The sequence below is a fragment of the Mirounga leonina genome, unplaced genomic scaffold (assembly GCF_011800145.1).
Source record: "Mirounga leonina isolate KUSES-001 unplaced genomic scaffold, KU_Mleo_1.0 Mir_128, whole genome shotgun sequence".
Taxonomy (NCBI): Eukaryota; Metazoa; Chordata; class Mammalia; order Carnivora; family Phocidae; genus Mirounga; species Mirounga leonina.
Genome location: NW_023270320.1, coordinates 8,977,913 through 9,004,907, shown reverse-complemented (window position 1 = coordinate 9,004,907; position 26,995 = coordinate 8,977,913). Strand labels below are relative to the sequence as shown.

Sequence of the window (26,995 nt, the reverse complement as noted above, 5' to 3'; positions counted from 1 at the left end):
CCAATACATTATCATTTAGTTATGATTAAATTGATCCCCAAATATCATGTTCAGAAGAGTGTGTGCCTGTTCCTGCTAAAATGAAGAACTCTGTCCATTTTCTGATAGAGAACATCTCTTCTTGAATAGTTACATGAGTTCTGAAGATATTTAAAAGAAGGCACTTTGGGTTGCTTTGGCTCGCTGACTTCACTGGCTACGAAGGACCTTGTAACAGTATCTGGGTAAGTTTGTCATGGTCAAAAGTATAATTTTTTACTTACCAGTCCAAAAATTACATGATGACAGTATATCAGGATGTGCTTGTCTAAGGATGCTACATCACATTAACAATACTTGAAAGACACTTATAAGTAGAAAGCAGAGCACCCATCAGCTCATGGCATTACAATGAGAGATGTAACCATCAGTCAAAGGAGACATTCTTTTGGACCTATTGTATGCACTCTCCTGCTTCCACTGACCTGGGAAACCAGATGACTTGACAAGCTCAGAGTTAGACTGAGAGTAGGTATTGATAATTGTCAAATACTTCAGAGTCCCAAGCTAATATTGCCTCTTATGTCCGTGTTCAACCACTCACTATCTCGTCTTCTGCCAGGACAAGATAGCTTGGTTTGGAGGCATGCATAACCCACCTTCTGGTTGGTTTGAGGATCAGCATGGCCAAAGCTCATTCCAGTGACATGTTCTCATTTACTCCAGTTCCGAATGTCATTTTTTTCTGGCTGATACTCTTGCCCCACCCCAGCCACCACATATATATTAATACTTTTCCAAGTCTTGTTAGGTATCAGAGATCTCTCTGAACAGGGACTTTACATGTCTCTGATCTCCCTTTACTATTTAACTTTTGGAAGGCAACCTAATTCCCTTTACTTCCCAATTCTTCGAAGGTACCACATCACCTCTTGTCATTTCTGTGTTCTGCCTCTAGCTCTGCCTCGGTTGGAGTCCAGATTCTGGACTCCAGAATGTTGACATACTCTGCCAGGGGTTTAGCTGGACTGATATGTAAAGAGCAGTTATCTTCCTGGTGCTCGGCAAACCTCCATAAGTACTAATTCTCATTCACCTATTAATAGTAATGAAACTGACAGATTCTGTTTCCTGTAAGCAGTATAAAAAGTAAGCACATGAGAAATACATGAATCCCTAACATAGGTACAAAAAGGATGGATTTGGAAATCAGACATGGGGTTTGAAGCAGGCCTCACCTCTTACCAACTGTGTGACCTGTATCTTTGCATCTGATCCTGTTTTATCATACATAACATTTTATTTTTATTTTTTTAAAGCTTTTATTTATTCATTTGAAAGAGAGCGAGAGAAAGAGAGAATGAGAGGGAGTGAGCGGGAGAGAGCAAGAGAGCACGAGTGGGGGTGGGGTGCACAGAGGCAGAGGGAGAGGGAGAAGCAGGCTTCCCGCTGAGCAGGGAGCCCGATGTGGGGCTGGATCCCAGGACACCGGGATCATGACCTGAGCCAAAGGCAGATGCTTAACGACTGAGCTACCCAGGCACCCATCATACATAATATTTTAATGATACTTGCCTTTTAGGATTGTTAAGATTTAAAGCAGTTCTGTACATTTAAGGCTTTATTAATATGGCTACCACATAGGTGTTTACTAATTCTGTATTTTCCAGCTGAGAACTATAGATTATTGATATTTAAAGAGGGAAAAAGTAACTTCACATTGGCTAAGACTTTGTTAGCCTTAGAATAATCAGAGCAGCCTGAACACATATGAGGTGGTGCCTCAGTGTAGTGCGTTCTCAGTGATGTTAACCTTAAAAATAAAACTGGTATTTTACCAGCAAAATGGGTATATTCCAGAACAGCAGAGAATTGCAATTTGGAATAAGCAAGCTATAATAGCAAAACCATAGGCAAGTCCAACAAAGGAGAGGAACATTATTTTATGGAGAAGAGGGTGGAAGTTGGGAGGGGTGGTTTTGAATGAAAGTCCACTGGAGAAAAGCAAGAGTTCAGGGTGATAATGGTTTCTCATTGGCTGAGTTGCAGGGGTAGGCGATTCCTTGTAGGGGACGCAACGTGTGTCTTTTCCCGTTGGGTGGTGTAACCGACAATTCTTTCCTGTTGAGGAATCTTCTGCTGGGGTCTGTAATTGACAGTTCTTCCTATAATTGATGTTGTGTGGCAGTGCTCCCGTTCTGTCCTCGCAACTCTATCTGAGTGAGGTTTCCCTGTATTCATTTTCACAGTAAGACTATAAATTTTCACCAGAGACCTTTGGATACCTAAACTGCAAAGATGTGAGTTTCTGGAATAGCTGTAACTTATCCATTCAAAATTTATCTGAGAGTGTATCCTTAGAACACACAAAAATTAATCCTCACTTAGGAGTTTCCTTTAACAGCCAATCTGCCGGAGCGCATAGAGTCTTAGAGAAAGACCTCATTAACATTCCCTGAACAATAGTCCTCTATTCTTTCAGGTCTTTAGAAAAAGAAAGGATTCGATGATCCCCCATAGTAGCATTTCATAACCATATGTTGTCTGTGTTTAGTAGTTAGCTGACAAGGCATCTTCGAGCTCAGCTGCACAAGTTGTGGTGATAAAGTCTGGATTTTTCTCCCCCCTTGTATGAAGCGTACAACCACATTATAACTTCCTATTAAAATATACCCTTCAGGCCAACTTAACATCTCATTTACGGAAACATGAACATATCTCCCTCTGCCCCCCACCGGCCTCAACAGTGTTGATTGCTACAGTTTGTAGAATACATTTTTAATTTACTCCTCCACTTGTCAGTAGCAGCCCACATTCTGTTTTTGTTGTTACATAAGCAGCAGCCCAGAATCTTTACGGGCTTCATGTCAGGCTGTCTGAACCCTTGATACAGCATGCACTGGGAGAAAGGTCAGATTAATCTGTATTCCTTAATAAGATCGTCTATTTCCCTATGATATAGAATAGCTTTTGTCTCCTTGAAATGTGTATTTTGGTTAAGACCACTCCACTGTCAACTTACTTTCCATGAGCCTCTGCCTTTTTCTCCTTTAAAATGGTGGTTAGCTAAGAGAACCCCCAGACTGAGATAAATTGATTTCGATTTACATAGTGAAGACACCAGAAAAGAACAAGACTGTATTTTGGCCATAAGCTTCTGATACAATTGAAACTTTGTAAAGTGACCAAAGAGGATATATGCCTTCATAATTCTCATGTTCTTCTGGGAAGTATCAGTAGCATCTGGAGACCAAGGAGAAGTGGGGACTGTGCATTCCTTGTACCACGACTTGCTTTTGGACAGTGGGCTATAATGATAGTAGGTCTTACACGAGACTGTTCAACACACAAACTTCTGTTAGGAGGCCTTCAGGGCAACTTAACATCTCATTTACTATCATCCCCCAAACTATCATATAGCCTTTCTTTTCTATAAGCTCATGTCGGACCTTCTGTCCTCATGACTGCAGCAAGCGTCGGGGGCATGGAAGGTTAACTCTGTAGCAGGTTCAATGATACACAGATAATAGGACCAGGTGACTGTGTAAGCAGATCAGAGTTGGGGTCCCTGGGTCACCAGGATTTCATATCGTAAGCGCTGTCTATAAGATGCTAGGAAGCTGCTGACTTTCTATGCTGTGATCACATCTCATTTCACCGTCCCTTAAACTGATTAACAAGCACTGTGGTGCAAATTATAAGAGAGTCTTTTGTTGAACTGTTAAGTAGATATTTTTCTCTGTCTTGTAGGCAGGAAATGAAAACCCACAGTACCTATTTCATAGGTTTCTTAAGAGGAATACGTTAGGAACATGTATGTGAAATGCTCAGCCTGGTGCCTTAAACATAGTACATGTTAGCTTTTTTTATTATCCATGTGATCAATCATTGGTTGTAGGATGAAAAATATTTTTAACAATTGCTATGAACATAGTACATAATATCATCATATGAGCAGATTCTGGTGTTAAGAGTTAGCTACAGGGGTGCCTGGGTGGCTCAGTCAGTTAAGTGTCTGCCTTCAGTTTGGAATCCTGGGGTCCTGGGACCGCATCCGGCTCCTCAAATCCGGCTCCTCACTTGAGGGAAGCCTGCTTCTCCCTCTCCCTTTGCCTGTCACTCCCCCTGCTTGTGTGCACTCTCTCTCTGTGTCAAATAAATAAATAAAATAAAATAAAAAAGAGTTAGCTACAGTGAAGGGGTTATTCATTTACTTGGTCAAGGATTTTCTCCTTCCTTCCATCCTTTCTTCCTCTTCCTCCCTCCCTCCCTCCCTCCCTCCCTTCTTTCCTTCCTTCCTTCCTTCCTCAGATGGCACATATTAATATTTATTACCTGCTCATTCCTCAGACATGCTAAATTTCAAATACTTAATGGTTCTTATTCCTTACATAAAGAATTGAAAACAAATATGGATTTTCTTTCCTTCCTTCCTTCCTTCCTTCCTTCCTTCCTTCCTTCCTTCCTTCCTTCCTTCCTTCCTTCCTTCCTTCTTCTTTCCTTCCTTCTTTCCTTCCTCTCTCTCTCTCTCTCTCTCTCTCTCTCTCTCTCAGGTCCTTTAAATTAGAAAACAGTGTTTCTTCTGCAAGAGTACCTCGTGAATCAACTAATACAAAACATGTAAATCTTCATTTTACATACTCACCTTCTTAGCTTCTTGGGATTAGCATCTGCTTTCGGTACATCCCTTTGCTTGTGGGTGCATACTCCCTCTGTCAGTCTGTTGCTTTCACACAGTAATACAGTTTTGGATTCCCCCAGGGGACTAAAGGAAACATTGTGCTTTAATCCCCTCTCTGACCCTGCCTTCTCAGGAGGATTTAATCATCATGTGAATAGGGAATAACTGTATGCGAATGTCCCTCATTTGCAATGCATGTTGTGTCTGCCTCTTTAAATAAAGTAAAGGTTAATATGTTGATTTCCTATTTATAGGTAACTTAATGCTTCTAATTTTTCCTAATCATGGTGCAAGGGTTTGGCTCAGTACTACGATTTCTTAAATGATCTTTCTAAATCGTTATAATGATTTGATGAGTTTACTACTCTACGAAGAGGTCGGATTGACAGGTTTAAAGAGACAAATCATACAGTACTTTTTTTGCCACATAATATCTAGTTATAGCAGTAGGTCCTTCTATTAAGCAAACTGTGTTTCTGGTTGACACTTCTTTAGGCTTTTTTCTTTGAGCCCAGACATTTCTTCTTTGGCAATCCAGTTTTAATGGTAGGGCTCATCTGACCTTCACATATATCAGAATAGATTTACACAATATTTAATCTGAAAGCTGAACTAATATTATCCATCAGAGGAAGTAGATACTAATTCATTACATCATTTCCATTTCTGGCATTAGGAAAAAAAAAACCTGCTTGACATTTTACTGTTTTTTCTTCCTCCTTTCCTTTTTTTTACACGAATTAAACTGTAGAAAAGCCTGTCTTCAGACAGTGTGAGACCTGGAACCATCCTGAGGAACTAACCAGTTACTAATCTTGGCCTCAGCAGGCTGGGAACGGGCTACTTAACTGGTATCTTTATGTGTTTTGTTCAGTGTACTTGAAACAACCTTTCTTCCGGGTCACTTGGCGTCCCAAGGAGATGCAGCGTACCATCTGTAATGAGTTGCGAAATGACTTGTCTGCCCACCTTCTAGTCCTTTATTATTTTCGAGTCATTTGGGACAATATAAACTATGAAAAGACACCGTTTTTCCAAGTAGAAACAGGTCCGAAGGATCGTTCATTGATTCAACAGATATCACTCGAGTGGCTCTTCATGGCAAGCCTGGTGTGGGCACTCGAGGTATTAACCACCACTAACTCCAGACACATAGAGGATGTCGATGGTGTGTGGAGCAGAGCTTTAAGCATTTTTACATAGATTAATCTAGTTTTCTTGGAACATCCACGTGGGGCAGGGACTATTAATATTCCCATATTAGCAAAGAATAAACTGAAGTACAGAAAGCTTGTTACTTTTCCAGGGTGGAACTGAATCTGTCCCTGCGCAGTGCATCTCCAGAATCTATCCTGTTAAACACGTCAAAAACTAACATTCAGCCCAGTAAATTTGAAGATCTAATTGGTTTTATTAAGCAATTCATGAATTCGGCAGCGTCCCGTTTAGCCAGTAGAAAGGAGCTCCTAGGAGTTGTATAAAATGGAAGGGTTTTAGAAGAAGGAGGGTGCAACAAGGATGTTAGGAGCCAAAGAGAAGAAAGGATTGTTTCAGGCCAGGTAATGTCCCGCAGGGGGAATGAGCAGGGCATCGTCTCATCAGGCAGATTAAGTCATCATCCTTCGGGGGCTCCAGAGGGAGAGGGTCCTTCTGGCAGACTACCTCGTTGGTGCCTACCAGAGAATTCCTGACTGGGTAAAACTCTGTTTCTTGGGGGACGGGGGTTGAAACTGGGTATGAAGCCCAGTCTGGTGACGTAGCCTAGCATAAGTGACTGCCTTTTGAGCCTGTGATTTTCTTTTTGACAAATTCAGTATACATGTAACCACTTGAGCAAAGGTGACTGATAACAAAGTCATTGCCTTCCTCCTGCCCACGGGATGTCCAGTTGTCCATTTTTGTTAGGAATAAGTCCCCAGTTCTGCGCTGTCGAGAGCACGCCCTGTGTACACGGGTTCTGGGCAAACTTAAGAATAATGGTGAATCTTTCCACCCTCTGTGCATGAGATGGATGTTTATTGAGTACTTACTATGCACCAAGTGCAATGCAAGACACTGGGAGCCAAAAAGAGGAATAATAAAAACCATTTTCCCAATTTCATACGCAGTTTAAGCTGTTCATTACATCATTTCCATCTTTTGTTTTCCTGCTGTTTTGAAGTACTTAAAACGGGTAATGTGGCTATATAAAGAGCACACCATAAATTCTAAACCGCTGTGCAAATATTAGGTTTTATTTTTATCATTGCTTGTTTTTTTTTTTTTTAAGATTTTTTTTATTTATTTATTTGAGAGAGAGCATGAGAAGGGGGAAGGGTCAGAGGGAGAAGCAGACCCCCTGCTGAGCAGGGAGCCCGATGTGGGACTCGATCCCGGGACTCCAGGATCATGACCTGAGCCGAAGGCAGTTGCTTAACCAACTGAGCCACCCAGGCGCCCCTTATCATTGCTTGTTTTATTGAACAGCATCTCATGTGCCCTTCTCATAGGTAACTTTGGCCATTTGTTAATTCCATTTATATTCCATCCAAATGATTAAACTTGGTGTTTGTGGTTCCTGAGTAAAAGACACATAGTCAATTAAAATTTCAGAACTAATATTCAGTATGAGATGGCCGTGTTGCTAAATGAAAATGCATATTATATGATGAAGGGAAGCTGCAAATTTACTTGGATTTCCCTATCAAATTAGCAGCTTGCTTGTTACAGAAAATGAATGCTAATTAGTTCTCTGTTCTGCAGAAGGCAGCCCATCCCTGCCCCAGGACAGTGTTGGTAAAGCAATCTCTATTCTGCAAGGACTGTTCTTGCCCTTTTTTTGCTGGCATCAGCAGGAGAAAAGGATAGGGGAGGATCATTGTCGTGTGCCAGGAGCAGTGTTGGAATGATACCCCTCATCACTGAACCTGAGATGGTCATGTTTCTCAACGTAGAAGCCAACCTTGGAAAGACTGAGGGTTCCAGATGAGGTGGGTTGTTCCCCGCTGGTGAAAAATGGACACCTATAAAAGCCAAGAGATGGGGCACTTTTGGATTCAGGGCTAAGGCAGACAAGTGGAATCCAGTAGGGAAATGACAAAGCAGTCTTTATCAATGAATAAAGAATTTTGCACTTTGGAGTCAATGGTTAAGCAACTTATTTTCGAAACAGATCTTTAAAAGCCACAATGTAGAGGCTGGGGGTTGGAGACACAAAAACAAATTTCCTGGTGATTATTTTAAGAGGGACTTAATTTGATAATAATGCTCACCACATACTTCTAGGTTGAAAATCTCGATGCTACCAGTGAAAATGGAGGAGGATCATGCCCGGTTTTGTGACAGGTGCCAGGACAAGGAATACAGGCAGAAAAGTACGATTGAGGAAGCTCAGAGTGACATGGTGAGTGGGTGGGTGTAGAGGGAGGATTGGGCAGGTGTGTGTGTTGACTGATCAAGGCATGGGGTATGTGAGTCAGCCGAAGGAACCAGGAGTGTGTTAGAAGTGTAGCATCGGTACCAAAGAAGTCACAGTTCTGCTCTGCACTGGCCTGAACACACGGGAGGTAATGCATTCCTATTCTGGGGACCATGTTAAGAATATAATCAACTAGGTGCACCTGGATGGCTCAGTCGTTAAGTGTCTGCCTTCGGCTCAGGTTGTGATCCCAGAGTCCCAGGATTGAGTCCCGTGTCGGGCTCCCTGCTCCGCAGGAAGCCTGCTTCTCCCTCTCCCACTCCCCCTGCTTGTGTTCCCTCTCTTGCTGTGTCTCTCTCTGTCAAATAAATAAATAAAATCTTTAAAAAAGTAAAAGAATATAATCAACTAGAACATGCACAAGAGGGAGTTTTCACCAGCATTAAGCGATTTGCAACCGAGAGACTATTCAAGGAAGGCCTGATGACCCTTTACACATCTGAGAGACTGGCTTTTATGTGGGAGAAGGGGAGATAGAAAAGGAAGAACATTTGTATATTGTCTCCTGTGTTCTAGGCCCCATACTAGAGACTAAAATACCACAATTAATCTTCACCAAAAAAATCATGGTTGCTCAGTATGGAGTCGAGAAAATGAGGCCTGTAGAGGTTGGATGTGATGCACAAGCTCACGCCAGAGGTACTATGTGTTGCCATGATCCCAACTAGGATCTTTTGGCCTTCGATGCCCATCTTCTTTATTCTCCACTTTGTTCTGTTCTCAGGGGTTAGAAATGAGACCAATAGGCAGAAACTTTCACAGTGATTTAGATTAACATAATGAATCATTTTTACCAAATTCTCTTACTATTCAAGAGGTTTTTATATGAGAAAGGAGTTACTCAGGCCAAAGCAGGCTGTCTCCTCAACTGGGAATGTTTTAGGGACAGTTGTGGATGATGCCCTTTAATATCCCTTCCAGCCCTGAAAGTGTATATTTCCTGATTTTATGAATAAACCCAGAATGAGCATTGATTGAGCGTCCAAGTGTAGTTAGCACACTGGAAATGAGGGAGGGAAACCTAAGGCAGGCAGAGAAGGGACAGGTCAAGGCAGACAGTGAGAAACCAGAAGACATGTTTAAAAGGCAAGGCAGGGAAGGCCCATCAGCGGGGTGCCTGGGTTGGCTAGGCCCAGTTTATTTTCGTGGACTAATCTTAGCTCCAGTCACAGCAGAAGCTCAAACTCTTTCTTTCTTCCCGCTATGATAATTATGCGAATTGCACTCCCAAAATATGTCTGTGGGCCTCCCTTCTTGTAAACTCTTGTTGGTGTCGGGCCTCCGGATGCAACATACTGGGCCGTCTGATGCCATTCCCCCAAGCAGATAGGACTTGCATTTGAGAGAAGATTTCAGTACGCCAGCTGAGACATCACATGTAAACTTACTGACGTCAGATTGGCCCGACGCGTGCACTCTTTTTCCGAGGCATTCGGTATCAGGAGCTGCATTTACTCTTTGAAACCATGGGGGCATCCTTGGGCGTATTACCAGTGGGAACTGCTTCTTTCATGGTCCATTTTGGAAATATTCTATTTTTGTTTCTTCCCCAGTCACACACATATACTCATTACACTGTTTGTCTTTCTCTGGGTTTTTTTGCCTCTTTTTGCTCCACATCCCTGCTTTAAAACACACACACTCTTGCGCGAGTTCATGATCTCAGTCTTACTCTCTGAGATGCTGATGAGTGAGTGCATTGGCAGAGTTCCCTTATCAAGTCCTCTTTTTCTCCAGTTTTTTTTTTTTTTTTTTAATTTTGTGGAGGATAGCCTTTTGGTTTTGTTCTGTGTTTGGACTGCTTCATCTCTGATGTGTATTATACCCACTACTCATCACAAAGTAGGTATGTTTTCTTTCTTGTACAGGAAATTGCGCTCAGAGAGGTTAAATTACTTGCTGGAAGTCAGAGCCAAAATTCGATTTTGGAATTGTCTACCTTCAAATTCCATTTTTTCCCTCCTGCTGTAGTCCCCAGTGCTTCTACCCTTTTTCTGCGCATAAGAAGATGACGTATTCCTGATCAAAAAAGAAACAGATAAGCATCTTACAGCATATGCAAGTAGTGTAGGTAGGGAATATTCCCAATTTCCTGGTTCTTACTAGGGGGGCATATTTGGAAAAAAAAGGAAAATTAGATGTCAATCCCAAAAGCAATAAATGAGATTGGAGTTCTAATGAGACCAGAGAGTAGATAAGCACCCAAACCATCATTATTAACTTCTGTTAAGAATGGCTAAAGTCTCATTCATTATTTCAGTTGTGTTTTGTTATTTCCTTCTCCCTGACTCCTTTCCGTACATTAGGCTACAGTCGGGTTTGCTATAAAGTTGAACCAGTAAAAACAAAATCCCCAGAACTAACAGTAATAAAAATAAAGAAGTTCATATCTGGGACCCAGTCCGGTGTGCCCGAGGGAGCCTCACCCTAACTAGAATCAGTGGTGTCTCTGCCCTTTGCATTTGCCTCCAGGACTGTTCTGAACTCACCCCATTATTAATTCACCATTTCTCTGCTGGTCTCTAGACTTTTATTTATAGCCCTTGAGCAGGTATGGGCAATGCTTTCTTCACCTTGTAATGACAATAGCTAACATTTAGTGCACCTTTAATAAATTCCAGGCACTGTGCTGAACACTTCAGCTGCATTATCTCATTTAATTGTTCACACTCACAAAGGACAGGGTGACTGTGGAATAATAGCATTGGGAAATATAGTAACTTGTTGAGGTTTCACAGATGCTAAGTGATTTGCCCAGAGTCACAGAGGTAGCAGGTGGGTGAGCCAGCTTCAAACTCTTCATTCTTCTGACTCCATGGCCTCAGTCCTTAGCATTAGATTTCTATTCTCTAACACAGTCTTTGTCATAGTCATTGCTCAGAAGGGCTTCTTGAATCAAGAAGAGAGAGACTGAATTCTGTTGAAACAAACCACAGGCTTATAATTAGAAGATCAAGGTTTGGGTTGCATCTACGCCACTTTTCACTTTGTGACCCCGATGATTCACATCCCCTCTCTGCACCCCCTTTTTCTTCAGCTTTAAAATGTGGTGGGAAGGGACGCCTGGGTGGCTCAGTCGGTTAAGCGTCTGCCTTCAGCTCAGGTCATGATCCCAGGGTCCTGGGATCGAGTCCCGCATCGGGCTCCTTGTTCCGCGGGGAGCCTGCTTCTCCCTCTGCCTCTGCCTCTCTCTCTCTATCTCTCATGAATAAATAAATAAAATCTTAAAAAAAAAAATAAAATGTGGTGGGAAGGGTTAAATGGGCTCTGAGGTCTCTTCTAAACTTTGACGAATGCAGTGAGAAGTGGAGACTAGGAAAATTATTCAGAACCGCCAGCTGATGCACCAGTTAGTGGGCAAACAGCTATTGCTTTATTCCAGTTGGTCTGCACTTCAGCTGTAGTGGTATAATTCCATTTAGATCCAATCTAGATACGTTTTTGCAGGGCCTCTATCATTTTTCAGAATGTTTGAAAAACAAAATACATTTAGGCTTCTAACGCTGAGTTTGGAGGCTGCCTTTGATTACCATATAGTGGCATAGCTGGGGGCTGCAATAAAAGAACCTATAAAGTTGAACTTGATATGAACCATGACAGGCCTCCTTAATGCGTGGATGCTTTGGCTTTCAAGTGTATTCTTTCGCTGCATGATACAAAATGTGGATAAAGTGATAAGTGAGTTTAAAAATGATTGTATAAGTGAAGTGCACTGTCACACTGTAAAGCATTTTGCCCTAGGGAGACCAAAAATGTAAGGCAGCCTCATTTCCTTTCTTTTAAGTGCTTTCTGGGTTGCTTAGGGTTGCCGTTGATGGGTTGGTTTGTTTGTTGTTTGCTAAGTTAAGATAATATTCGTCTTGAAATTTTTTTTTTTTTTAGGAATTGTTATTCAAAGGGGACTTGTTGAGAGGCAGAGAAATAAAGGCAGCAAGATGGGGAAAGACAAGAGCTGAGAAAAAGAGAAAAGAACCAGAGAGAGAAAAATAGATGTTAATTCATAAGCCTATATATAGATACTTGAAACCATAAAAAGGCACAGGGCTGATATCTTGGGGAGGCCACTGGGCTTGCTTGAAGTCCAATGATGCAAAAAAATTAAAACAACTGAAGTTGATGACCATGACTGCTCCCTTCTCTAGCAGTTTATAGACCCTGGAGCATGGACATTGCCTCTGTCCCAGCCTCAGTACCATGAATGTTCACAGAGCCCTTTGCTTCTCTCATGTGGTCAACTGTTCCATTCATGGAGGTAGCAATGGCCACAAAACTTAAAGAAGACCTGCAGACTAGCAGAGCAGATAGGAGCTGTGTGTCTACCTGTCTTATCCTCATGTCTTCTATCATCTCCACCGCTTGTCTGATAGTTCAGTAGCTAACCAGAGAGAAAGCAACTCCAGTTTCTATTACCAGTCAGTTGCACCAGTCTTTGTACATGGACCAGCCTTTGAGGTCAGGCCTAACTTACATACAAAGTTTTATAATGTTTCCTTCCCATCCTGAGTCAGTTGTTCTTATCAAGAAGGATAATGAAAGTGACATGAACGCAGTCCAACTGTCTGATACAAGATAAGAATGGGCTTTGGATTCATCCTTACATCCTGCCTCTGTCATTACTGAAGTAGGAAATTTGCCAAGGGCTTCTCTCTGTGCCTCATTGGAAAAGGGGAATACAATGTTTCCTTTGCCCAGAACTTGGGAGAGGTGTGCGCGGTACCTGTAAGACATAGTTCCTTGCATATAGGTCAAGTTCAATATTTGGTAGTCATTGTTATTTCGCTTGCACTTATTCTCTCTCTTGCCTGAAGGGAGCAAACTCTTCTTTTAACGTAGGGAAGGCTTGCAGGTGAACCATCTACTGTGTGTTGAGACTTCAGAATGACTCCGTGAGGACCCTCTGTAGAGGGATAAAATCATAAGCTTGCTGATTCAGGCCCAAACAGGCTAAAACTAGGGTGGGCATGATGCTAGGAATGTGCTCACCCAGCAGTTTTTAAATATAATAATGTCAGATACAGGTGTAGCTTTCAATCTGTATCCATTTTGGGGGCCTTTACTATACTGTAATGCAGCAGAGCAGACTTACAAAAAGCTCACTCTCAGAGGTCCTGGTCTTATATTCCCAAATGCAAATCTTCCAAGTTCTAGTGAGGATAGTGGAAATGCCACCACCACCACCAAGCATGTGTCTCTCCTTTATTACTTCGTAATGACCCTAAGTATTTTTCAAAATGCAAAGATTTCACCGAAACTCTTGTGAAATTTAGCAGCTCTTTTGTTTTAGTGGCTGAGGTTAGCACACACTGAGCACTGATGGTCCGAGCATTGTTACTAAGACTAGTATGTGGTTTTAAAAGAGAAAATACTGGTAACTAAACAGTATAATTTCACACAATCAACTTTCAGTTATATAGGGGCAGATCAGTCCTGCTTAAGACCAAGCAAGTTCTGGACGTTTCATTTCTGGGCTAAGAAATCTGGTAACGGCCCCCCATTGACAAGTGCTAAATACCCCCCTCCATCCAACTTCGCATGGTAACCACAGTGGGTCAGAGGAATGGGTTTAGTTTGAGGTCTGGGAAGCTGCAGCATTACCACCATATGGTTCTCACTCCAGCATTCACTGGGCCCACATAGGCACCCATCAGAACTCCAGATCCTGATCACCCTTCTGAGTGGGGTTAACCTACAGCTCTCATCAAGCGCTTGCTGCCTGATATCCCAGCTCCACTGGGGAGAGGAACAGGTCCTAATTCACCTTATGAATAAGCTGCTCTGAGAACAGAGGTGTATTTCTCATGTAGCTAAAGACATTTAAGCATTATCCGTCTTACTTGCCTGGGGCCTGTTGCATATCCTGACATAGTTTTGTATTTGTTATTTTGTAGTCTTAAAGCGATCCCCTCAAACTGTGTAAATTTTAGCTCTCTCTGAAGCTGGGGAATGAGTATTTATTTTAATCATTATTTGGGGTAAACCTTATATGACAAAGTTAAGTTTAGAACATAGAGTGCTTTATACTACAATGTTTTAAAATGTTAAAATAATACTGTGACTTGTGTCAATTACCAATTACCTAGTGTTTAGATGTGGGAAACTTTGGGAGGGCCTCAGGTTCAAACCTAAGTACTCTTAAATGAATGAGCTGTCAACATCAATAGATTTTTTCCACTTAATTTTATATGCAGGGTGTGCTTACCATTTTTACATAACTTCTTAACCTCAGGGATTGGGATAGCAGACAGCGAGGAAAATAGATGAAAAGAATGAGTAAGAGAAAAGACCCACGTAGAGAAGCGAAACGTAACTGTAGACATCACAGCTGGGAAAGATGGGCTGCATCAGTGAAAATGTAGCAACAGCATGGGGCCATTCAGGGTAGGGGCGAATTGATCAAAACTGAGATTTTCCCTAGGGATTTCACTTGCAGGGAGGTAACAATCACACATTAGAACAACAGGCATCAATTAGCCCTTTATATCTTAAATAGAGGAAAATAAGTGATGTTGCACTAAGTAAAACTGAATTTAAACTCAATACGCTTCTTATGCTATATAGAAATTTTATCATATCTGAGGCTAAATATGCTGTGTGGGGTAATGCACAAGCTTTGGAGTTGGAATCCTAGCTTTTTTTTTTTTTTAATTTTATTATGTTATGTTAGTCACCATACATCATTAGTTTTTGATGTAGTGATCCACGATCCATTGTTTTCGTATAACACCCAGTGCTCCATGCAGTACGTGCCCTCCTTAATACCCATCACCGGGCTAACCAATCTCCCCTCCCCCCTCCCCTCTAAAACCCTGTTTGTTTCTCAGAGTCCACAGTCTCTCATGGTTTGTCTCCCCCTCCGATTTCCCCCCCTTCATTTCTCCCTTCCTTCTCCTAATGTCCTCCGTGTTATTCCTTATGTTCCACAAATAAGTGAAACCATATGATAACTGACTTTCTCTGCTTGACTTACTTCACTTAGCATAATCTCCTCCAGTCCCATCCATGTTGATGTAAAAGTTGGGTATTCATCTTTTCTGATGGCTGAGTAATATTCCATTGTATATATGGACCACATGTTCTTTATCCATTCATCTGTTGAAGGGCATCTCGGCTCTTTCCGCAGTTTGGCTATTGCGGACATTGCTGCTATGAACATTGGGGTGCATGTGGCCCTTCTTTTCACTACATCTGTGTCTTTGGGGTAAATACCCAGGAGTGCAATTGCTGGGTCATAGGGTAGCTCTATTTTTAAATTTTTGAGGCACCTCCACACTGTTTTCCAAAGTGGCTGTACCAACTTGCATTCCCACCAACAGTGTAAGAGGGTTCCCCTTTCTCCACAACCTCTCCAACATTTGTTGTTTCTTTCCCTGTCCATTTTTGCCATTCTAACTGGTATAAGGTGGTATCTCAATGTGGTTTTGATTTGGATTTCCCTGATGGCTAATGATGATGAACATTTTTTCACATGTCTGTTAGCCATTTGTATGTCTTCTTCAGAGAACTGTCTGTTCATCTCTTCTGCCCACTTTTTGAGTTGATTATTTGTTTTTTGGGTGTTGAGTTTGAGAAGTTCTTTATAGATTTTGGATACCAGCCCTTTATCTGTAGTGTCATTTGCAAATATCTTCTCCCATTCTCTGGGTTGCTTCTTTGTTTTGTTGACTGTTTTCTTTGCTGTGCAGAAGCTTTTTATCTTGATGAAGTCCCCAAAGTTCATTTTTGCTTTTGTTTCACTAGCCTTTGGAGATGTATCTTGAAAAAGTTGCTGTGGGCCATGTCAAAGAGGTTATTGCCTATATTCTCCACTAGGATTTGGATGGATTCCTGTCTCACATTGAGGTCTTTCATCCACTTTGAGTTTATCTTTGTGACTGGTGTTAGAGAATGGTCGAGTTTCATTCTTCTGCATGTGGCTGTCCAATTTTCCCAGCACCATTTATTGAAGAGACTGTTTTTTTTCCATTGCATGTTTTTTCCTGCTTTGTCAAAGATTATTTGACCATAGAGTTGAGGGTCCATATCTGGGTTCTCTATTCTGTTCCATTGGTCTATATGTCTGTTTTCAGGCCAGTACCATGCTGTCTTGGTGATCACTGCTTTGTAATATAGCTTGAAATCAGGCAACGTGATGCCCCCAGCTTTGTTTTTCTTTTTCAACATCTCCTTGGCGATTCGGGGTCTTTTCTGATTCCATACAAATATTAGGATTGTTTGTTCCAGCACTTTGAAAAATGTCATTGGAATTTTGATCAGGATGGCATTGAAGGTATAGATTGCTCTGGGTAGCATAGACATTTTAACAATGTTTATTCTTCCGATCCATGAGCATGGGATATTTTTCCATCTTTTTGTGTCTTCTTCAATTTCTTTCATGAGTGTTTTGTAGTTCCTAGAGTATAGATCCTTTACCTCTTTGGTTAGGTTTATTCTGAGGTATCTTATGGTTTTTGGTGCTATTGTAAATGGAATCGTTTCTCTAATTTCTCTTTCTACAGTTGCATTGTTAGTGTATAAGAAAGCAACTGATTTCTGTGCATTGATTTTGTATCCTGTCACATTACTGAATTGCTGGATGAGTTCTAGTAATTTTGGGGTGGAGTCTTTTGGGTTTTCCACATAAAGTATCATGTCATCTGCAGAAAGAGAGAGTTTGCCTTCTTCTTTGCCAATTTGAATACCTTTTATTTCTTTTTGTTCTCTGATTGCTGTTGCTAGGACTTCTAGTACTATCTTGAACAACAGTGGTGAGAGTGGGCACCCTTGACGTGTTCCTGATCTTAAGGGAAAGGCTCTCAGCTTTTCCCCATTGAGGATGATATTCGCTGTGGGTTTTTCATAGATGGATTTTATGAACTTGAGGAATGTTCCCTCTATCCCTATACTCTGGAGAGTTTTAATCAGGAAAGGATGTTGTATTTTGTCAAATGTTTTTTCTGCATCAATTGAGAGGACCATATGGTTTTTCTCCCTCCTCTTATTAATGTGTTCCATCACATTGATTGATTTGCGAATGTTGAACCACCCTTGCATCCCGGGGATAAATCCCACTTGGTCGTGGTGGATGATCCTTTTAATGTATTGTTGGATCCTATTAGCTAGGATTTTGTTGAGGATTTTGGAATCCACATTCATCAGGGATATCGGTCTGAAATTCTCCTTTTTGATGGGGTCTTTGCCTGGTTTGGGGATTAAGGTAATGCTGGCCTCATAGAATGAGTTTGGAAGTTTTCCTTCTGTTTCTATTTTTTGAAACAGCTTCAGGAGAATAGGTATTATTTCTTCTTTGAATGTTTGGTAGAATTCCCCAGGGAATCCATCAGGCCCTGGACTCTTGTTTTTTCGGAGGGTTTTGATCACTGCTTCAATCTCGTTACTGCTTATTGGCCTATTCAGGTTGTTGATTTCTTCCTGTTTCAGTCTTGGCAGCTTATAGGCTTCCAGGAAGGCCTCCATTTCATCCAGATTGCTCAGTTTATTGGCATATAGTTGTTGATAATAATTTCTAATAATTGTTTCTATTTCCTTGGTGATAGTCGTGATCTCTCCCCTTTCATTCATAATTTTAGTAATTTGGGTCCTTTCTCTCTTCTTTTGGATAAGTCTGGCCAGTGGCTTATCAATCTTATTAATTCTTTCAAAGAACCAACTTCTAGTTTCATTGATCTGATCTACTGTGTTTCTGGTTTCTAATTTATTGATTTCTGCTCTAATTTTAATTATTTCTCTTCTAATGCGTGGCTTAGTTGTTGTTTGTTGCTTTTTCTCTAGTTCTTTAAGGTGTAGAGTTAGTTGGTGAATTCGGGATTTTTCTATTTTTTTGAGTGAGGCTTGGATGGCTATGTATTTCCCCCTTAGGACTGCCTTTGCAGTATCCCATAGGTTTTGGACCGATGTGTTTTCATTCTCGTTGATTTCCATGAATTGTTTAAGTTCTTCTTTGATTTCTTGGTTGACCCAAACATTCTTGAGCAGAGTGGTCTTTAGCTTCCAAGTGTTTGAATTTCTGCCAAATTTTTTCTTGTGATTGAGTTGCAGTTTTAGAGCATTGTGGTCTGAGAATATGCAGGGAATAATCTCAATCTTTTGGTATCGGTTGAGACCTGATTTGTGACCCAGTATATGGTCTATTCTGGAGAAAGTTCCATGTGCGCTCGAGAAGAATGAGTATTCTGTTGTTTTAGGGTGGAATGTTTTGTAAATATCTATGAGGTCCATCTGGTCCAATGTATCATTCAAAGCTCTTGTTTCCTTGTTGATTTTCTGCTTAGATGATCTGTCCATTGCTGAGAGTGGAGGATTGAGGTCACCTACAATTGACGTATTGTTATCAATATGACTCTTTATTTTGGTTAACAGTTGGCTTATGTAGATGGCTGCTCCCATGTCAGGGGCATAGATATTTACAATTGTTAGATCTTCTGGTTGGATAGACCCTTTAAGAATGATATAGTGTCCTGTGTGTCTAATTACAGACTTTAGTTTAAAATCTAATTTGTCTGCTATAAGAATGGCTACCCCAGCTTTCTTTTGAGGTCCGCTGGCATGGAAGATAGATCTCCATCCCTTCACTTTCAATCTGGATGTATCTTTAGGTTCAAAATGAGTCTCTTGTAGGCAGCATATGGATGGGTCCTGTCTTTTTATCCAATCTGCAACCCTGTGTCGTTTTATGGGAGCGTTTAGGCCATTCACGTTGAGAGTGATTATTGAAAGATATGAATTAATTGTCATCATGTTGTCTGTGAAGACGTTGTTTTTATAGATTGTCCCTGTAAATTTCTGTTGTAGATCCCTCTTGGGGTCTTTCTCCTTTTATAGAACCCCCCTTAATATTTCTTGCAGGGCCGGCTTAGTGGTCACATATTCTTTCAACTTCTGCGGGTCGTGGAAGCTCTGCATCTCTCCATCCATTCTAAATGAAAGCCTTGCCGGATAAAGTATTCTTGGCTGTATGTTCTTCTCATTTAGTACCCTGAATATGTCTTGCCAGGCCTTTCTGGCTTGCCAGGTCTCTGTGGATAGGTCTGATGTTATTCTGATGTTCCTCCCTCTGTACGTAAGGAATCTCTTCCCCCTAACTGCCCTTAAGATGGTTTCCTTGGTTCTAAGATTTGCACGTTTTACTATTACATGCCAGGATGTTGGCCTGTTTTCCTTGATCTTAGGACGGGTCCTCTCTGCCTCTAGGACGCGAATGTTTGTTTCATTCCCCAGATTAGGGAAGTTCTCAGCTATGATTTGCTCAAATACATCTTCTAAGCCTCTCTCTCTCTCCACTTCCTCTGGGATTCCAATTATTCTGACATTGGAACGCTTCATGGTGTCACTTATTTCTCTGATTCTGTTTTCATGGATTCTGAGTTGTTTTTCCCTGACCTCCTCTTTTCACTTTTTATCTATTATATTGTCTTCCAGGTCACTTATTCTCTCTTCTGTCTCAGTTACCCTAGCTGTTAGATTATCTAGATTGGATTGGATCTCATTGATAGCATTTTTAAGTTCTGCCAATTCACCTTTTATTTCTGCCCTTAGAGATGCTATGTTGCCATTAATTGATTTCTCCATTCTAGCCATTGTCTTCACAATTGCTAGCCTGAATTCCATCTCCGACATCTTGGTTATATCTGCATCCATTTGTAAATCTGCATAATCTCTTATGACTCAGAGTCATAATCTCTGAGTCTTTTCTATTTTGGGGGCTCCTCCTCCTAGTCATTCTGTTGATGGGTGTTTGAGGGAATGTACAGAGTCGAAATTATTGAACAGAACCCAATCAAGATGCACCTGTTTTCTTGGGACCTTAGGGTTGCTGGCCTCTTGTTTTTCCAGCCTGTCTTCTGCCGGAGGGGCCTGCCACGCTGTTACTCAGGGCGGAGGTGCCCTGAGCCCCTGTGGCGGGGGATGGGCTCAATGGGAATCAGTCTTTGGGGCTTTTGTTCTCTGGTGGCTTTCCCTGGTGGCTTTTGCATCTCTTCCGTGAGTGAGAGCAGAAGAGACCGTTTCCAACCCTCTGCCTCAGAGCAGAGGGACCGCAGTCTGTTCTTCAGTGAGCTCTCCAGGCCACACTGTCTCCGTTTCTGTCCGTGCTGCTATAAACTGCAGCGTCCTGGGTTGTGCGCCCCTCCGCAGCGCTCCCAGTCCTGCCTCCAGGTCGGGGCACATCTCTGCCCTTTGTGCTTCTAAAACCGCCAGCAGCTCCCAGTTCACGTGTGCGCGACTCCGCCACTTGGGGTTTCCACCCCCGGGGGTTGCAGTTCTCGGGCTTGACCCTGGTGCACCGGGTTTCCGCCTAGGAGGCTGCAGTTCAAGCGCGCAGGACCCCCACGGTCTGGTTTTCCACCCCGGGGGCTGCCCTAAAGTCCTTTTCCGATGCTACCGGTCTGCCAGTCTGTGCCCCGTCCGCAGCGCGCGAGGCTGTCACTCACCGGCGGTGTAGGATCCCCACAGCCAGGCACCCTCCCGCTGCCGTTTATCCTCCGATATCTGCCCGCATAATCTTGGCTCCCTGCTTTGTACCTCAAAACCAACCGCCTGCGATATTCTGTTTGTAGAGATCCAGATCTTCTTACATCTCAGGCTGGTTTCGTGGGTGCTCAGAGTGGTCTGGTAGATATCCAGCTCAATTCCGGGGACCAGTTGAAATAGGGTCCCCTACTCCTCCGCCATCTTTCCCCCCTCCTCTGGAATCCTAGGTTTTTAAATTTAGGTATAATTAATGTAGAATAAACACACATAAAGGGCACAATTTGATGAATTTTGACGTATATAGTCTGTGTGAAACTGTCACTCTAATTAATAACCTCACCCGTCACCTTCAAACATTTCCTCACACCCATTATGAGTCTGTCCCTGTCTACTGTGTACTCGCCTTCCAGACATTTACTGATAGGCTTTGTGTTACTGTAGATTAGTTTGCATTTTCTAAAACTTTATGTAAGTGGAATTATATATGTTCTTCTTCTTTTTTTTTTTTTTTGGTCAAAAGTCTCACTCAGCTTAATCGTTTTGAGATTCATGTACCTTGTAGTTACTTTTCATTGCTGAGTAGTACACATGTGTGTACATGTGACAAAGTTTATCTATTTACCTATGATGGATGTTTAGATAGTTTCTACTACTTGGCTGTTACAAATAAAACTGCAGTGAGCCTTCATTTGCAAGTCTTTGTATGGCTATGCATTCAGTCTCTTGGGTAAATACCTAGGAGGGAAGTGGCTGGGTCATACGCTAAATGTACATTGACTACTTGGATTTAAATCTCTCTTGTACCACTTAGTAGTTTATGACATTGCATTAGTCATTGCATCTCTGGTATGTAAGGCGCAAGTCTGTTAGAAGGATTAAATCATATGATGCATGTGAAGTGTTTAGTTAGCACTGTGCCTGGCTTATAGTAAGCATTGATCATCTCAACTGTAATCTTTTTTAACTTTAAATATTTTAAAACTTTAGAAAATTTCATTGTTGAAATTTCTTAGCTTTATTTCTCGGGAAAGTTCATTCATGTGAAAAGGGATTATTCCGTCATACTGCATAATGGCACATCTAATAAATACTCTATTTAAAAGATATGTTTCGTTGTAACAGGAGGTATGTACATGGTTATTAGCTAATGAAATACGTAGAATGCTTAGTAGGCTGGCAACCTTTGAAATGATAGATTGACATGAGAGATTTCAGTTTCTAAAAGACTATCCATCTATTAAAATGCATGAATGTGTAATCAGTTTATTTTTTAAATTTTTTATGTGTACTCAGTTTAATGAGGGTTAATAATAAATATTCATTTATATATGAAAAGTCAATGATAAAAGAGCTAAGATAAAGACAATGCAATTCTGTAGCTTCTCCTTGAGTTCTGGTGTAGTAATTGAGGAGCGATCTCTACATTGAGAGGGGACCCACTTTCCTTATTAGCTCTGTTGCTTTGGGGACATCATTTAACCTCTCTGCCACTTAGAAGAATTAGCCTCCAGCTCAAAAATCTATGATTCGGTGACACATTACATGGCAAGATACTTCTTTAACCATTCTGGCACTCCCTCAAATCTAAACATTGAGTTGAAATCATTTTTTAATTATGCCCATGGAGAGTTTTATGGTTGTTTAAGGAGAGGTGTAGATATTAATGCATTTATGCAGGAGTCTGCACTGGGTGTCCAGATTCAGTGCTGTTATCTTTTTGGTTTGCATGCTGAAAACCAGCCAGGTATCACAGGAGACAGAGCTGAGCTCTCAGGTTTTATCACCACTGACGGAGGGTCAGAGCCGAGCAGCCACCCTCCCTCCAAGTTTGCTTGAAAGTCTCTTAGACGTGAGCAGTACGCAGACATTTTGCTTTCCTCCCAACCGTGTACATGGAGGAAGGACCCTCTCCTGAGGATGTGGCTTTTGCAACACAAAGCCCAGAGAGACACAAGGAAACGCTGATTTTTCTTCTACTTTATTTTTAGTTTTACTGTTTGGATATTCTTTTCAGCAGGGCCTTATATGAAATTAACCATAACACTGCACTTAAATTGACACCTGCTGTCCGTCTTTTCAACTAGCAGCTGGATGAACAGATGCCAGTGAGCAATTGCTCTCCAATAACTACCCTGCTCTATTTTGTCAGGGCTATTATTTGCATTTTTTGTATTTATTTATTTATATGTATAGCTGCTTTTCCCTGAGTAATATTCAAACTGCTGACCCCATTGTTGGAGAGTAATGATTTAGAAATACTGCAGTGGTTATAAATTCTGATACAATATATCATAGATTGGAACTGCAGAATGATCAGACAGAAATGCTGTCTGTCTTTTTCAGATGCACACTTGAGAAGACATCAGTGTCTCTAATAAATTTCAGTCTTCCTGCCCCCACATCTCCACAGGACCACCAGGGCCATCTGCAGGAGAGGATTTTTGATAGGAGTTTCCAAGGTTGTTGCTAATATCTCTTCAATTAAAAACTGGTTACTTTCTTTGCGGAATCCTCAAAGGCAGGGGAAGTTTATTTGGCAGTATCTTTAGAGCTGGCTTTTAAACAGAATGATTTCTTTCCAGTCTGACATAAGGAAGGGATGTTTTGGGCCGCTACTGACATTTTATTCATGCATTTAGCTTATTCAGTGGGTCTGCTGGGACTGAGCCCAGGCATTGACTTCAGCTTCCAGTCATCGAGAAAGCAGTCAGCTTTTCCTACTGAGTTCAGAGAATGTGCTCCAATTTGTGGATAGTTCCTCTTAACATTCCTGTGTGGTACACAGCATACATTGAATTTTGTTCCCTTCAGTAAATCGCTAGAATGTTTTCTCTCAAACAAACGCAACTTCTGATCATCTTTGTTGGAAAAACTATAAAAGCCTCATTCTGTGCAAATATGGAAAAACGATTATCTTTCCCTATTCTGGGGCAAAAAAAAAAAAAAAGGCAAATCACATAGTCAAGAAAGTCAATTGTTGGTTTAATTTCAACATTTCCAAAGTGGTAATCATATTTTTAGTTATTACTGTCAAAGTTATAAATTATTAAAGGTCTGTGTGATATTTTTTCACTTCTGCATTATCCAAATTGATTGGCATGGGGTAAAAATTTAATTTGCCTTTTGCTTTCTCATTGCTTTAAAATGTTTGCAGAATGTAAATGATTATATTAAAATTGTACAGTACTCATAATCAGTGTGCTAGTTCAGTGTTTTAAAAGGAAACAGAGTGAAACCTTTCAACATTCATCCATTGATCTTCTTGAATGTCTTTATTTTTTTAACCTAATTTCTGGGGAATTAAATGATCATTTAACATAAAGGTAATATATCCTCCTGTAGAATGTAGAAATTTCTCTAGAACCTATTCTCACAGGATAGGCTGCCAGATGCCAGTCTCCCAAAAGGGAGATTTGTTCAAATTTTCAAATTTGCTATTCTTAAGGGGTTTTTTCTTTGTTTTCTAAATGTTGAGCAACTAATAGCAATTGGCAGGAGGGATTTGTGTCTAAAATTCAGTGATGCCTTCAGCAACATTCATTTAATCAAGTTTTGCTTTGTGTGTGTGTGTAAAATAAGAAAGGCCCATGAGATGATTTCCCAAAAAACAATGTTTGATTCCCTAGGATAGATTTAAGAACCAGATCAACTGAGCCAAAGAGCAGTGGGTACATAACTCATATTCAGATTTTCCAGTGACCTTGGAGATTCTCTGTTAGAGACCACTGCAGGATTAGCCTTGGGACACTGGGGCAAAGGAAAAGTTCTGTTTCTATCTCTGACTTCAATATGACTTTTATTCCCACCTCACTGTTTAGAAACACTCCACTTTCTTTTTTTTGTTTGTTTTTTTTGTTTTAAAGATTTTATTTATTTATTTGAGAGAGAGAGAATGAGAGAAAGAGCACATGAAGGGGGGGGAGGGTCAGAGGGAGAAGCAGCTGATGCGGGACTCGATCCCAGGACTCCAGGATCATGACCTGAGCCGAAGGCAGTCGCTTAACCAACTGAGCCACCCAGACTCCCCGAAAAACTCCAGTTTCTTTACTGCTTTCACAGCTGCTGTTTACCCTCCTTCTGGCCTATGCCCCCATCCAGAGTGCATTTAACAAGGCGGGAGGACAGGACTGGTGAAAGAATTTTCAAAGGCACCCTTGCACACCCCGTGCTCACAAAAGGACGCAAAATCAGTTTATCCCTATAATGCAAAATACTTCTCTGTCTGATAGCAGGAATATGTTTGTAAGTACAGATATACTTGGGAATGCCTTGTTGGACACCCTGTACAGGATTATGGAAAATATTGTAAACTGTTGAATGACAGATACATCAACCTAGCACATGGTTGTGTGTGGACCAGAGCTGTTTTACTCTGTGGGGTTTTATTAGTGACAGATTGCTTTACTTGCAATATGGTCACGAGTTTGGTGTGTTTGTGGGTTTACGTGGGCATTATAAAGTGTAGATAAAAACAATAAAGCAGCAGATGGGATTGGAGAAAGTGAGTATCTCTTCATGGTCATTGGGATAATTTGGGATCTTCCATTTGCAATTTACAGAGAATTTATATCTGTTTTGTCTCTGCCACCCATGTCCAGAATTCTCTGCTCCCCTGTTCATAGTGTGTTTGGTCATGTGGGATATACCACTGGGAGAAACACCTGAATATGTGTATGTTAGTGTGCAGAGCATGGATAACAAATAGGACTCTGACTTGGTGACCCTAGAGTTGGGATATACATAGTAGCCACACAAGGGGACAAAAAGATTTGTTGATTTCCAGCCTTGAAGCTCAGAGGCCACATATTTCTAGTCAGATGTTAGGTGGGTAAAAAGTATTTTGGCAGCTGCCGGTCCTTTGAGGACTCCACTGTCTGCTTCTTGGCCGTCAGTTTCAGCCTCCAGCGCCTTCCAGTCTTCAGCATGCTGGTCCGACCCCCAGTGGCACTAATGTGGGCTCATCGGGGTGCTCCCCCAGAAAAGCAGTGTCTGCCCGGGCGGCTCGATCCACGGTCTGGCAGAGAAAATATGCGAGCTGTGGAACAAGGAGCGTGGGCGCACAACCTCAGCAGGCGCTGGGGGCATGTGGTGATTCTATACAGAAGACTCACCTGGGCTCAAGGTTGGCCCTGTTCCAGTATTGGTTATGAGTCTTCTGTTCATTGCTTCTGTATTTATGTTGCACATTTGGGGCAAGTACACTCGTTCATAGATTCGGCTACATCCATCTGTCTGTCATCTGAAGAAGAAGGAACAAAAACATATCTTGGACCAAAAGCATAGTGACTTTCTGTTTGTGAGAAAGAAATATTCTGTAAGCTTATTGTTTTACAGGGAACTTAACAAGAATTGATTTAAGGAATCAATTTTTTTCTATGGCTAATAAACTTTTTAATTCATTAAAAAAAAAGTATTTTGGTCAAAAATCTATTCCTTTGATACTCACCTTCTTCCTGAGAGTACAAGATACTTCCAAGAGAATAGAATGGTTTTCTAAATCTTATCTTCTATAGTTTAAAAATGGTTGATTTCAGGGGCGCCTGAGTGGCTCAGTCGTTGGGCGTCTGCCTTTGGCTCAGGTCATGATCTCAGGGTCCTGGGATCGAGCCCTGTGTCGGGCTCCCTGCTCTGCGGGAAGCCTGCTTCTCCCTCTCCCACTCCCCCTGCTTGTGTTCCTTCTCTCGCTCTGTCTCTCTCTGTCAAATAAATAAATAAAATCTTAAAAAAAATAAAATAAAAATGGTTGATTTCAGAACTTAGGAACATACCCTGACCTATGACTATGGTAACAGTAGTTCTCTGTGATAATTATTCACTTACGATATTCTGTGTTAACACAACAAAATCACCAAGATACCAATTTTGGGGAGCTATAACACTCAGAGTAAAATCCCTAGAATTTTCTACCGTATAAACTATATTGAAATAGTTCAGAATTTTTCCATTATAATCTAGAAATGATTTTTATAAGTACTCAAAACTAAATGTGTGAAATATAAGACATTTGGCATCCATTTTTGATATATATCTAAGGTGGAAAAAAAGTAGGGATTAGTTAAACAACAGTTCTCTTTGAGTAGAGTTCAGCGTTACATGGATTTTAATTCTGACTTGACTTATTGCTCAGATAGTCTTCCAGGTAGAAAGGTAGTAAGCAGACAAAACCATAACCAAATTGGGGCAGGAGTGTCAGGGAGAAGCTTTTGTTTTTAGAAGGGACAGATTTGAATGAAGTTGACTGAACTGATCCTTGGATATGCTAACAGCATTGCACTTCTTCCTCTTCTTTTTCACCATTTTAAAATCTTTTGGCTTGTCATCTTGATATAACCTTTGTACAAGTACTCAGAAGAAGGTCAAGATGCTTAATAATCATATAAATTAGGCAGAACAGACACATTTTTGATAGGAGA

The 26,995-nt window shown here is 41.2% G+C and overlaps 1 protein-coding gene and 1 pseudogene across 1 annotated transcript in view; both read left to right on the top strand.

Moving 5' to 3' along the window:
• Positions 1 to 26,995, top strand: part of UNC5D (unc-5 netrin receptor D) — a 559,949-nt gene that overhangs the window by 63,833 nt on the left and 469,121 nt on the right. The window lies entirely within an intron of this gene.
• LOC118010127 lies at positions 7,953 to 25,992 on the top strand (annotated as a pseudogene).